Source organism: Phacochoerus africanus, chromosome X, assembly GCF_016906955.1.
Source record: "Phacochoerus africanus isolate WHEZ1 chromosome X, ROS_Pafr_v1, whole genome shotgun sequence".
Taxonomy (NCBI): Eukaryota; Metazoa; Chordata; class Mammalia; order Artiodactyla; family Suidae; genus Phacochoerus; species Phacochoerus africanus.
Window position 1 is genome coordinate 105621827 of NC_062560.1, and position 13727 is coordinate 105635553.

General features: G+C 41.0%; 1 protein-coding gene across 8 annotated transcripts in view; it reads left to right on the forward strand.

Annotated features, from left to right (window-relative positions):
* The first annotated feature begins 526 nt into the window (after positions 1-526).
* Positions 527-13727, forward strand: part of STAG2 (stromal antigen 2) — a 138897-nt gene continuing 125696 nt past the window's right edge. For 2 of the 8 annotated variants that reach the window (XM_047765854.1, XM_047765859.1), the window contains exon 1: positions 2255-2379. The gene's annotated coding sequence lies outside the window, so the exon portion shown is untranslated. Of the gene's footprint in view, positions 548-1569; positions 1811-2254; positions 2380-2560; positions 2803-3017; positions 3052-13727 lie in introns of those variants that run through there. The other 6 variants (XM_047765856.1, XM_047765852.1, XM_047765857.1 and 3 more) reach the window with 6 other exon arrangements.

A 13727-nucleotide genomic window follows, 5' to 3' on the forward strand; every position in this document is an offset into this window, starting at 1 on the left:
CACCATTTATACGGGGCTTGCATTCTTTCTTACTTGGAAAATCTGTCTTGTTATTAAATACATTTATTCCTTTTCTTCTAAATGAAATCTATTATTAAAGGAACAGCTTAACTAAAAATTTAAAAAAAGAAACTAACGAAGAGCTCTTATTAACTACACAATTGTGTGAATCTGGGAACTATTGTATGAATCTGTGTAACAGCAGTGGAAACACTGCAATAGGTCACTTCTTCCTGTCCTAGGAAAAGCGGTGCATCGGGGGTAACTGGCCCTCCCCAAGTTGATGTCTCCAGCGTAGAGATCTCTTGGTGGTCAAAGGTGCCCGACGATGGATTCGAAGCAAACAAAAAAATAAAAATAAGTAAAAAGACTTGAGTTAACTGGAGTCGAAGGAGCGTTAAGGTGCCCTTTCGCCTGTCGAACGTCTAGGGGGTGGGGTGAGGAGGCAGGATAAAAAGGAACCAAAATTCTTAACTAAGTCGCGAGGCCGCCTCCGCCCACACTTCCAGGAAGACCGCGGATAAACGGAGGAGGCGGGAAAGACCCGGTAGGTGCTCTTCGACTCCCTCTTCCCAAATTTCGATTTCTTTTCACTTCGCTCCGTCCCGTTCCCCCCTCGGCCCCCAGAGTGAAGAATAAATTGGTCGAGTGCCCGGCGTAGCCTAGTAGCCCAGTTTCCCTAGTCTCCTAGACCCTGGAGGGAGAGACCACATTTTCTGGGAAACGGGACTAGTGTTTGTAAAGAAAAAAAATTTTTTTTCCAGTGCCATGTCTATCCGGGAGGGACTCAGTTCGCTTTCTTTCCACACCCGAAGCAAAAAGCAAGCAAAACAAAAACTCAAAAAGAACCCCCCCCCCCAATCACTTAGGATCAGGTGCCAGAGTTGCGCGAGTTGAGTTCTTTCGGAGGGAAGGAGTAGAGGGCGCGGTGAAACGACGGTCTGGGACCTAGGGTCAGAGGCTCCCCTCGCTGGGGCGTGTCACAAGAGGGGACATCGAGGGGTAATGCCCAACCGGGCTGCCACCTCGGGCTGCGCGGGGGGGCGGAGGGGCACGGGGCACGAGTCCCCAGCGAGGCCAGCTTCCGATTTCCCACGGCGCGAGGCTCCGGCGGACATTCCTACCGCCCTCCCCTCGACCCCCTGATAAAGAAAGAGGAAGCGCGGCGCGACCGGGTGCGCGGCGGAAGCGCTGCTAAACGCATGAGTAAGTCAGGCGCGGGCACGGCACCTTGTTTACCCCACTCGGCGGCGCGCCCCTGCGGGCGCCTAGTTGAGGGGCGGTGTCGGAGACGCTGAACCCGGGAGGCAGTCGGCCCCGATTGGCTGGCCATTGGGAGGAGGACGCTGGGTGGGAGGGCTGGCGGCCAGGCGTTGCAGTGGTGACCCTCTGCCGCTAGATGACGCTCCCTCCCAACGGGAGCTGGGCGCCGGTTCGCGGCCGACAGATGGCGCCTGCGCGTTCCATTCGCCTCCAAGTCGCCGAAGAGCGAACACCCCAAACAATCCCGAAGCGCCACCAAAAAAAAAAAAAAAAAAAAAAAAAAAAAAGAGAGAGAGAGAGAGAGAGAGGAGAAAAAAAAAAAAAAAAAAACCCCGCCGGATCCGACCGCCACTTTCAAAACCCCCCACCGCTCTAGAACCGCGGGAGCTTCCGTCCCTGAGTAGAATTCGAGGGTGTAAAGAAGAGGAAGGGAAAAATATCTTGTACCAGCCCAGGGGTGAAGAAGCCCCCGGCCTGAGAAAGAAGGAAGGAGGAGTGGGGGAGGCGAACAGTCTCGTTGCTGCCTCTGTGTACGCTGAGGGGGGAGGTAAGTTATAAAATGGCGGAGGCGAAGCTTCTAGAAGTTTGGAGGGGCACCCAGAGGGCGCGGGGCCCACCGTGAGGCGCGTGTCGTTGAAATAGGGCGCGAGAGAGGAGTTGGGAGGGAAAGAGACTGGGCACTCTTGCCGTTTAATTTCCCCTCTTCTTCCTTTGCCCCCAGCGGAGCCCGCCGGGGAGCGGGCGGCCAAGTGAAGGCGGGGAGAAGGCTCCTCGTCCCCGCGTAACCCCCGGCCCTTCTTTCTCCCCTGTTCCCGCAAGTAGCTCCCTCAACACTACCAAGGAACTTCCAGCCCCCCCTTCCTCCCTACCTCCTACTCCTAGAGTGGCTTTCTATCGCAGGACTCTTCTTTTCGACTACCCTCGCTGAAGGTTTTCTCTTCTTTCCCTCGCCCCACTCTCCCTCGGGGCCTCTACGGAGACCCCCCCCCCCCATGGGTGGCCCAAAATGGAGAACGCGGAGCAGCGCAAGATGGAGGCTCTGCTTCTCGGTCTAGCGTTAGGTTTAGGTGCCTTTTCTCCGGCAGGCTCTTAAGCCTGGGAGAGCCCGAACTGGAGGTGGGGTGGGGTGCGAGCCGTAGTGGGGGAGGAAAGCCGGGCGGCCGCGGTCGGGGTGGGGGAGAGCGTGGTATCGCGGCGAGGGGAAGGAAGAGAGCAAAATGGTGGTGCTGGGAACCTAGGGGGGAGGGGAGGCGCGGAGGCTCGCTTGTGTATATTTGGGCCTCGGACCGAGGGAGGCGAGGGAAAATCTACTCTGATCACACCCCTCCCTCGTGCCCCCTCCCTTCTCCCTTCCCCTCCTTCCTTTCCTCCCTCCCTCCTCTCCCTCCCTCTCTTCCTCCCTTCCTAGAGAGGGAACAACATTCATGTGACGGGCCCCTCTGCTTCTCCCCCGCCCCATCATCTCCAGCGCGTGGTGGGGGAACTGCCGGGGAAAGCGATTGGCATCGATCTCTACATCCCTTCCGAGGCCCGACTTCGGTCAGTTTTCTTCGGGCAGCAATTTTCTAAATAGGTTGGGGCCGGCACTGTTGGCCCCCGCGTGCAGACCTTGCCCCGAAGGGGGCCCTGCCTGCCTGGCATGGGAGGAGGGGGGAAGGGCGGGAGTGGAAGGCTGTTTGTTGGGGGGTTTTGGCGCCACTTTTGTTTTAGTTTTAGTGCTGCTTTTCGTTTCCACCCCCACCCGCGCTGTCTTTCTCAAGGCACGAAGTGAGCTGATCCTTGCCCCAGGTAGGCAGCTTCTGCTTTTTCCCTCCACACTTTTATTCTTGCTTGGGCTTGACTTTCTTTTTTCTTCTCTCATGTACCCGGTGATCTGTGGACGGCGATTTCAGGACGGAAAGGGTCGAATGGGCCATGGGAGAGAGAAGGTGTGGGAAACAGCATCAAGTAGTTCCGCAAAACTTTGAGCCCCGTTCCCATTTTCTTCTGGCCTACATTCGTAAATGTATTGTTGATTTCTGCCCCCCCCATTTTTCCCCCGTTGCGAGAATGTCTTGTTTTGCCTTTAGTTTTTTTATAAACCGCTGTACTTTCGACATTTAGTTTCCGCTCCCTCTTGGTGTATATGTCATTTTATTTTTAATCTTGAACTGTAATGGGTTTTATCGTGTGATTTTTTTTTTTCGTGCTGCAGTGTTCAGCTTTAATTTTTAATATTGCATTGGTAGTTTATCTGGCTTGTGAGACTTTCTCGTTCGTGGCCTAGAAATGTTTTATATGTTATTGCCTATAACCCCCCCTTCTCTTGGATGTAGTTTTTAAATTGAGGGTCATGGTATTTGATTAAGTGGTTATTTACAGTTTACGTGATATATGTATTAGAAACTTTTGATCTGTAGGATTAGATTTAAGTAAACCAAAAGCTCGTGTTTGAAATGGTTCCTTAAAATGCGCGGGCTGCCCCCCCCAACACCTCCCGCGGCCCCCCCCCCCCCCCGTAAAGCCCCATCTTCCCCTCACACTGGAGTGTAAATTCCATACCCCTTTTCTCCCACGGACCGCCGTATTTCACAGCAGCCACACCCTGTATTTGTCTCTGTGGATTGGACTCATTATCAGCTTAATTTAGTGACTCTTAAACCACCATGATGGGACTTGCTTAAGCACGAAGCTTCTTTTCCTGTTTAGTCCTAGTGGTTAGTGTCGAAAGAGGGATAATCGAGGTTTCTTGATGAAACCTGGTGCGGTCCAACCTCTGCCTTTTTTCTGTTGTCTTTTTTTCTACTCCGGGCTGTTGGCGGTGTCAGCACCGCTGCTGGGGGCGGGGGTGGAGGGGAGAAAGAGTCGGGTTACCGAAGTGCGTCATTCCTGGCTCTAGCAGGGCCTGCTCCGGAGCTGCTGGTGTTTGTTACTGTCCTCGCAGTACTTTCTTGCCAACCTTCTCTCTCTCCGTATTGGTTAGGAGCAAAAGCAGGAGGCGGTCTCCTAATTCTATCTGTAGCCTAGCGCGTTGTGTTTAAGGGTATATGTGAACTTATTAAAAAAAAAAAAATCGGCCCCGGAAAGTGAATGCATTTCTGTTTAATGACATACAATTCAGGTAGTTTAGACTTTCTTTCATGTATTTCCAGTGAACGGTGGGGTTAATTTTGAACATTTTAAACCGCTTAAGTTAAAATGCCTGGTTTTCTTTCCATGTTGATATCAATCTATAATTAGGAATCAGAAGGACCAGTTAAGGCATAAGTGTTCAGAGGTTTTTCAAGTGGTTGAATTGTGATTTTGTGACACATTAAGTTAAATAGTCTTTTTTTTTTTTTCTCTTTTTGAGTCAAGGTACTATGTGAATGGAAGCTAATTGCAGGTGTTTAAGCTCATTTTCATTGCATATTCCTATTTACCCTTTTAGATGTACTTTTAAATATGTCCTTTGGACCTTATGGACTTCCTTAGAATTCCTAAAGATGGCTCTTTCCCTTTTTAAAAAGAATTCTTAAAAAAAATTACCACCGAACAAGGAGTTGTTAGATTTTGACTTTTTGCTAGTCCTTGATACTCTCATCTTTGGATTTTTCTCGTACTTAACTGAGCACAGTGTCTTCCTCTTAATTCTTTTCTGAAGATAATTGGGGGAGAGGTGGGAGGTAGAGATGAAACAAAAGTGGCCTTGAGTTGCTGGGTGATGAGGACAGGAGAGCTCATTGTACTATTATTCTGTGTACTTTTCGTGTGTACTCCAACGTTTTTCTGTAATTAAACAGAAGAAATTTTGAAGGAGATTTCAAATTGTTTTGCAATTTTAGTGTAATGACTTATTAAGTTTATATTTACATATTACTTGCATGGGAGATTTGGTCTTCTAAATAATCACACAATGTCTGATTTACAAACTCAAAAAATACTTAAAATGAGTCAGTATTTATAAGCACAGTAAGTGCTTATAAATTGGTTGGACTTAAATGTTTGTAACTTTGCCTGATTGTGCTCCACTTTTAGTTTCTCTTTGAAAATAGGAAAATTCCACTCCGCAAATTTTGAATTTTGCTTGGTGTCTATTTCATTAAGTTGGAGTTCCAGTGAGTCAGTGTGAAAGGGATTTACTATTAATAGGAGGGGCTTTGGCAGTTGGAATAAGAGACAGTGGAAGGGATTCGGGTGCCCTAGGGAGCATTCTTGGTAAGAAGATCGAGGTAGGAGTCGAATTCAGTTTCAGTATTTGGTATTTAATGAATGGGTAGAGAAGAGGATTGGAAAAGAAATGTACTTATTAGTATTCTTTCCCACTGTGAAATAACTATAGCACTCTAAGGTATCAGAGACTGGCAGTGTGGGTGGGGTAGGCTTTTTTTTTGTCTGATATGAAAAATGAATGTTTACATATAAAATGAGTTAAATTCCCCCCACTTTTAACCATTTGGTGCTATAAATAGTTAAAAGTTGATATGTAGAATATTAATGTGTTGTATTAAGAACATTAACCATTATCCATCTTACAGTTAAGTAAAAATGCATTGCCATTAAAATCCTCAGTCTCCTTAATTAGCGTATTTGTAAATTGCTCCTACGAGGAATTTGTAAATTATTTGAAGGTAAGTACCTTATTTTATGCAATTTTGTGTTGTTCTGCGTCAGGTATTTTCACCTTATGTGATTTTTTTTTTGAACCAGTGTCAAAACCCTAAAATAATGGATATTTAATTTTTATATTTGGCCAAGTGTGTTCCCTAATCATTCATTACTGAGGCAAAAATTTCACTCTAGGCTGGGAACAGACAATTCATAATTGTTAGTATTAACCTGTTTGTATATTTCATATTCAACATTTTAACTATACAGAGATGTTAAGAAAAGATATATATTTTGAATTCTTATATGCAAATAATCTTAAAAGATGATGAGAATTGTGACTTATAGATTTATTTTATCGTGGTGAGGCAAGAGCTAAACTACTAAACCAACAAATTATGAGTTTGGTAACTTTAAAGTCTATTTAGTTGGGATTTTTTTAAAGCTCAAGCACTCAATATTTTAATAAAATTAAATTATACATCATTTTTTCATTGCTTTTTTTTTTTTCCGACCTTGATGACATCGGTGGTCACCTGAGAACCTATGAATTAAAATGGGTGGGATGGGGTGGGGTGGGGGACAGGCTCAGGCTCAAATTATCCTTTGGGAGTATAGAGTTAGGTGTGAAAATATGTCTTGGACAGTTTAGTAGTGCTTAATATTCTACATGTTTAACTGATACAGCCCACAGTCATGTGTGGAAAGGGAGTAAACAGTGAACAGCATATTCTTTTTGCTTTGGATTCTTTATAGTAGAAAACCAGTTTTTTTATGGTTGCAAGTTAACTTTTGAGCTTAAAATTTACATTAGATGGATACAATGGTCTATTACGACATTTCAGTGGGATAGGGTTTTTATCTTTAATGTTACTTTTTTGTCTCACGTATTAAAAAAAACTGGTCTTGTGTTAGTGCTTTGAAATCACTATTAGATTATTCAAAGTCTTGAACACAACAGTCTACTGTGTAGTGGAGCATTATATACCTATTTTGAGAGCTGGGGAGCATAGCAAGGGCAAGGGATAGTTCCAATTATCTATGGGTGTCAGTATATAACGAAACATGATTAATTATTCGAGAGTAAAGAGGAAACTTTAAAGATACAGATTCGTTTAAAAGTTATTTACATTTTCCTTACATTTAATTTCTACATTTGATACACATTTCGGACTTTTAATTTAATTTGTGGTTCAGTACTGTCCCTGTATAATAATTCTCTGTATTCTGGGCTATCATGAGCAGTGGTTATTGCATGTTTTCTTTGGCAAAGATAGGTGAGAAAACAAAATTGTCAGCCTGATTCTTTTTTTCAATCTCCTGAGTTGCCTGCTTTGTATTTAATTTAACCAAACTTTATATTTTGTCAGTGTAAATGATATATCTTGGTGGAGTCTTAATTTTTGTATATGTGCATTTTTAAAAAAATATCTCTTTAGCAGCTGTGGTAATCTGCTACCTGAACTGTATTTTTAACTATGCTTGCTATAGTTCTATCCTTGGTACTAACTAGAAGAAAACAAGTCTTAACAAGGTCTAGTCAAGAGATTATTGAAAATATTTTAAGCCTCATCCCTCCCCTCAAACAAGGGGAGGGTGAGTAGTGTCAATGGTCTGTTTTAATTGGAAAATGCAGGATTAGGCTCAGTGTGACAAACTAGGGAGATTTCTATAAGCTCCAAATAATCTAATGTACAAACCAAAGATAAAATTCCTTTATAAAAATATATTTTTCAAATTCTGTAGAACATTGTTAGAGGGGGAAAAACTAAGTCCTGTTTACATTTTTGCATGGATAACATTTGTTGTAATGGGATTTGACCTTATAACTTGTTGAATCCTGAGATATTCTAAGTAACTCTTAATTTGCCATTTGAGTGCCTTTTAAATGCCAGTACCTGTACTGTATGTTTTAACTTGTGTGTTGCTTAATCTTCTCAACTACCTTGCAAGATAGGTGGGTGTCATTTTACAGATGGGGAAATTGAGGCTCTTAGAGAATAAATGACTTCTCACAAGGTAATAATGAACAGCCTGAATTCACACCCAAATTAGTCTGACCTCAAAACTTTTGTACTTTTTTGTTAAGTTCAGTAGTTTCTCTTAATTCATTTAGGTCTTGGGATATTTATCCTCAGAAAGCATGTCTCATTTCATTGTTACAGAGTAAAGACTTTTTTCATGTATAGTACAGGGTAAATACAGATTTTTTTTACACGGGGTTAAATAAGTTGCTGCCTGATCTAAATTGTGTTTTATACTAAGAGTTGAAATAGTTGAAATGAATCTGAGCTTTGGTTTTGTTTGAGTATGCTCATTATATAAAAGTTTGTGGGATAATATGTTCAATTATATTCTTGATTTTTGGGGGGCTCATACTATGGTAGAATGGTTTCACTGACATTTTCTTCTTTCATAATTTAAGCTCTATATAGAATGGAGGCTAAATGTGTCTGAGAATAGTTCCCCAATCATTCAGCATGTTGATCCAGTGATTTGAAATAAAAATTGTGGGTGACTTTTATAATTCTCTGCTCTCGTTGGTTCTGTAGGGGGATTTTCTTTTGTTATTTAATGGTACCCTGAAAATATTTTCTTTCCTTCCAAGTGTTAATATTTTCTGTTTCTACTTTCTATTCTTGTTCATTTTTTCACTTTATTAAATTTTCTTATTTTTTTTATCAGTAATAGTTAATATTGCTGCCCTGGATTATTTGGTTCATCAGTGATCAGAATCTTGGTCTCAGCCTTGTTTGCTTTTCCTCTTCTTCCTGCTCCTGCTTTTCATAAACTATAACTAGAACTTTTCTTATCTGAAGGAATGCCAGATATTGTATATTTGGCCTGAGATAAATTACTGGAGATGAGGTAAAACAAAATATTAATGTTTTTCGCAGCCATGAGTCAAATTTATATATTTTATGCGATTTCTTTAAGCTTCATTCTGTAGGAAATATTTTTACCAGGTGATACAGTCTTGTACCCAGACTCTTTGTTCAATATTGAGTCTTTTCATCCATATTTTCCCCTTTGTAGTCCAAGAATACCAAGACCCTATCACAGAAGTATGTCCCAAAGCATCCATTGTATATAATAAATTAGTTCCTCTCCTGGGCATCTAGAAAGGTACTAGCTATGTACAGTTCTTGGGGAGAATTCAAGAAATTGTCACTCATTTTTCTGAGTTCTGTGGTTAATAACATGAACCCAGTTGAGAAAGGCTGCAGGAATATTAAGGGACTTGCTTTGGCACTAAACAAGGTTTTTCCTTTTTATGGTTACTTTCCTATCAGTAACCCTAATATAACTTCTAAAACTTATGTTTGATGAAATGTGAATGCAGTTGATAATATTGCCATCTCTGGGATAAATTAGTGTTGATTTCAAGCATTTGGAGCTATTTTGTTGTTTTAAAAAATTGAGTTCTCTTGTGGCTCTGCGGGTTAAGGATCTTGTTTTGCCACTGCACCAGCTTGGCAGTTGTCGTGTGGGTTCCATTCCTGGGCCAAGAACCTCTATATGCTATAGATGTAGCCAAAAAAAAAAAAAAATGAGTATTGTATGCGGGAAGTTAAATGCATAATATCATTTGTAAAAAGCAATATTGTAGGAGCTCTGTTCATTATATTATTCAAAACCTTTTATAAGAAGGCTTTGACAGTGACTAAAATTAACAGTAACTAACACTAGCCTTACTAGGTGCCCGACACTTTTACAAATGTTTTATGTGTATTTGCTCATTTAGTCTTCATAACTCTCTGAGGTAGGATGACCATATAATTTTATTGTTCAAACCAGGAAACTTTCGAGAGTGAAAGGGGGCACAAACTGGATAGCATGCTAGGATAATAGTATAAACTAGGACTGTCCCAGAGAAACTGGGATATATGATGACCCTAATTAACACCCCCTCCTCCTTTTTCAGAAGAGGAAACCAAGGCATAGGGAGGCCAAATAACTTGTCCAATTAGTAAATGGTAGGAAGGGATTCAAAACCCCATAGAGATTTCTTTGGGCATGAGAGGGATTTAAAATAATTTAAACTGCCATATTCTTTGAGTTTGTTTATTGTTACTCTTTTGGAGGGGTTTTTATTGGTATGGGGTCAGTGGTAAAAGACAAGGTAGTGTTTTTAAAAACCCAGTAGAATTGCCAGTTGTCTTTTTTCAAGTATTTCTTCAAGACAGTTAAGACTTGAGTGATTATGTGTCTTAATGTTGAAAAGCAACTTTTTTGAGGTCCCCCTAAATAAAAACAGAAAACTGCAAGATAACTAATTTGACTGTTTACATCAGTGTTTGTTTTCCTTACAATATTCAGACTCCCTTTATGGTTTCTTAGGAGGGAATGCGAATTGTATGATATTTCATGGGGGGCACTTTGATGGAAAATTTCTTTTGAGAAGAAAACTGAAAGAGATACAGTTTTGTGACTAAGAAGTAGTATTACAAAAGAAAGGAAAAGGTGTACTTAGTGAGTGACTCAGTGGAAAATAAACTGATTATGAAACATAATTTAGTAAAGTCATTTTGTAAAGTTAATAGTTCTTTTTTATTTTTGGTGACTTTGTAGGTGCTTTGTACTCCCAGCCTGTTTATGTTCGTGACCCCTGCCCCCCAAGTGATTTCAGCAAATGGCAGATTTTACTATTTTGTAAACTAAAATTTTTCCCCCTTTTTTTTCTTTTAGTGGGAGTGAGTGATAGAGCTGATCTTAAGAGGACTTTGAGTTTTGTTTTCATAGTTGTCTATTTTAGTACTTCATTGAGGAATTTGTGTGCTTTTTTTCCCCTTAGCTAGTAAGTTCACTTTTAAAAGTTTTGTTGGTGTCACTATCTTATAAACAACTGAGAGATTATTAAGTAGTCTATTCAAATCTTAAAGTCATTTATTTAGCTTATTAAAGTCTTTATGAAGTTGGAAGGGAGGGGCCGCTTTTCTGACCAGATGCAGGAATTTGTGGGCCACATAGTGACTGGTAGACAAAAGGTTATGTTGTGGGTTTGATTTATTGTATGAAATTAATAGTTTGGTTTTTTAAAAAAGCTACAGCTGAGTTTTAATCTGGGGCCCATGGATAGTGTGGAGGTGTGAGAACCCTATGAAATTATGTACAAGATGTATAACTGCATTTCTTCAGGTTCTCAAAAGGGTTCATCTATTGTTATATCAGCTGGTACTGATATCACAGCGCCTTCAGAGATGGGATATACAATGATAAACTGCATAATTTCTGCCCTCATTTAACATTGTCAGTTTAACCCAGAAGGGTTAAAAATAACTAACTCCTTTGGAAAACACTGGGATTACTGTATATTAAAAAATACTGGGCTAAAACCAGTAGCCAATCAATGCAGTTTTGATGCAGTGTCCTTAATTTAAGATTAGTCACAAGTATTTGGAGTTCCCATGGTGGCTCAGGGGGTTAGGAACCTGCCATTGTCTCTGAAGATGCAGGTTAGATCCCTGGCCTTGCCTAGTGAGTTAAGGATCTGGTGTTGTTGAAAGTTGTGGTGTAGGAAGTAGATGCCACTCTGATCTGGTGTTGCTGTATTGTAGGCCCCAGCTGTAGCTCCAGTTCGACCCCTAGCCTGGGAACATATGCCACATGTGGCCATTAAAAAAAAAACAAGGTTGGTTGGAGTTCCTGTCATGGTGCAGCGGAAATGAATCCGACTAGGAACCATGAGGTTGTGGGTTCGATTCCTGGCCTTGCTGAGTGGGTTAAGGATCCAGTGTTGCCATGAGCCGTGTAGGTTGCAGACGCGGCTTGGATCTGATGTTGCTGTGGCTGTGGCATAGGCTGGCAGCTGTAGCTCCGACTAGACCCCTAGCCTGGGAACCTTCATATGCTGCAGGTGCAGCCCTAAAAAGCAAAAAAATAAAATAAAATAAAAGGTTAGTCACAAGTATTCAATAAAGACTACTTTGAAAGCTTTGAGGGAAAATAACAATTGAGGACTGTTAATGTATTGGAATACTAGTTCAGTCTTTGATGGTTGTTAATAAAGTTAAAAGAGCCCATGATATCATCCCCTATAACCAGTTACTGTTATCCAAAGTTGAGACCATCTAAATGATATTGGACTTCTGTGTAAAAGGAGAAAAAAAAAGATAGGAAATCAGCAACCATTTTGTTACATGAGATTTTTTATTTCAAGTTCTAAATGTTTGCTTTTAAATAGGAATTTAAATTTGCCTGTGTTTTACTTTTTGACTTTGGATTCTTTGTTGGAATGTTAGCTTGAAATGTCTTTGTAGCACTATATGATACTCATTAAATTCATTCTCTACATATATATGATGTAGGTTTGGTATGTTTATTATTTTTTTAAAATTTTATGGCCACACCTGTGGCATATGGAAGTTCTCTCGCCAGGGTTTGTATCGGAGCCGCAGCTGCAGCAACACTGGACCTTTTAATTCATTGCGCTGGCTGGGGATTGAACCCGTGCCTCCGTAGCAACCCAAGCTGCTGCAGTCAGATTCTTAACCCACTGTGCCACAGCAGGAACTCAGGTTTGGTATATTTAAAGTAGTGTTTCCAGGAGTTCCTGTCATGGCTCAGTGAAAACAAACCTGATTGGTATCCATGAGGATTCGGGTTCGATCCTTGGCGCTGCTCCGTGGGTTGAGGATCCGATGTTGCCGTGAGCTGTGGTTAGGTCACAGACATGGCTTGGGTCTGGCGTGGCTGTGGCATACATTGGCTGGCAGCTAGAGCTCCTATTTGACCCCTAGCCTGGGAACTTCCATATACTTCAAGTGCTGCCCTAAAAAGTAGTATTTCCATGTCGGGATTGGATTTGTATGATACCCTCTTTTCTTGGATTTCTAGCCTTTTTCTTTTTTCAAAGGCAAGAATTTTTCCACACTCATCAGTGTATCTGCTGCCTTGTTACCTAACTTGCAAACTTTATGATGATTAGAATGTTACTACAAAGAAAGAACATATTTAATAGTCTCTTACTAAAAAAAGATTTTTTGTGTTTTTCTTCTTTCTTTAAGAAGTAGTATTAAAGATAGGAACATGAACTTTTGAGAATTACCCTTCTATGCTAAAGAAGTAGAGAAAATGTAGGAAATATTAGGAAAGCCATACTATTTTTCCTTTGGGATATGTCTGTCCCTCCCTGTTTCCACCGCTCATTCAGGCCAAAAGACATTCCTCAGACGTTATTCCTGGCAGGAGAATTGAGGAAGTGGTGGTAGCCATGGTTGGCAGGGAAGCAGAAGCTTGAAGGTGTGTTTTTAAAAAGCAAATTTGTCAATGACAAATGATTTTTTCCAGCTCTGAGCATATGTACTTTTCTTGAGTTTTGATTACACATCAGTGCATAAAGTGCTACTATTCTTTGAGGAATGTTCAGTAGTTGCATTCATATTCGGGTGTTCTAAATATACTTGAAAAATTTCAGAGGGATTATTTGGACAATGCAGGATTATATTAGAAAAGATCCTATAGTAGGGGATTAGTTCCTAAACCTTTGAAGTTAGACTGAAAGAGTTATCTAGGTTGCTGCAGAAAAATAGCAAGCCTAACATGAGAGATAATTATTTGTGTGTATAAATATATAGTGTTTATATGTACAGTATTGGTGAATATCCAGATTCCTCTTATAACTAGATTGTTAACTTTTTCAGACAAGGAATTATTTTTATATCTAATTTTGAATACTTGTCTCATTATGTAATATATATCATGCAGATTCTCAAATGGTAATTAAAACTTTAAGGTTTCTAGATATATAACCCTGCATTATAATGATATTATTAATAATAACTCATCTTAAAGAGTTGTGTATTAAAAGTAGTCAGTTTCCTTTAGTTGGCTTTACATTAATGATAAACTTTTTTTCCCTCATTTTTGGCCACCGGCGGCATACAGAGTTCCCAGGC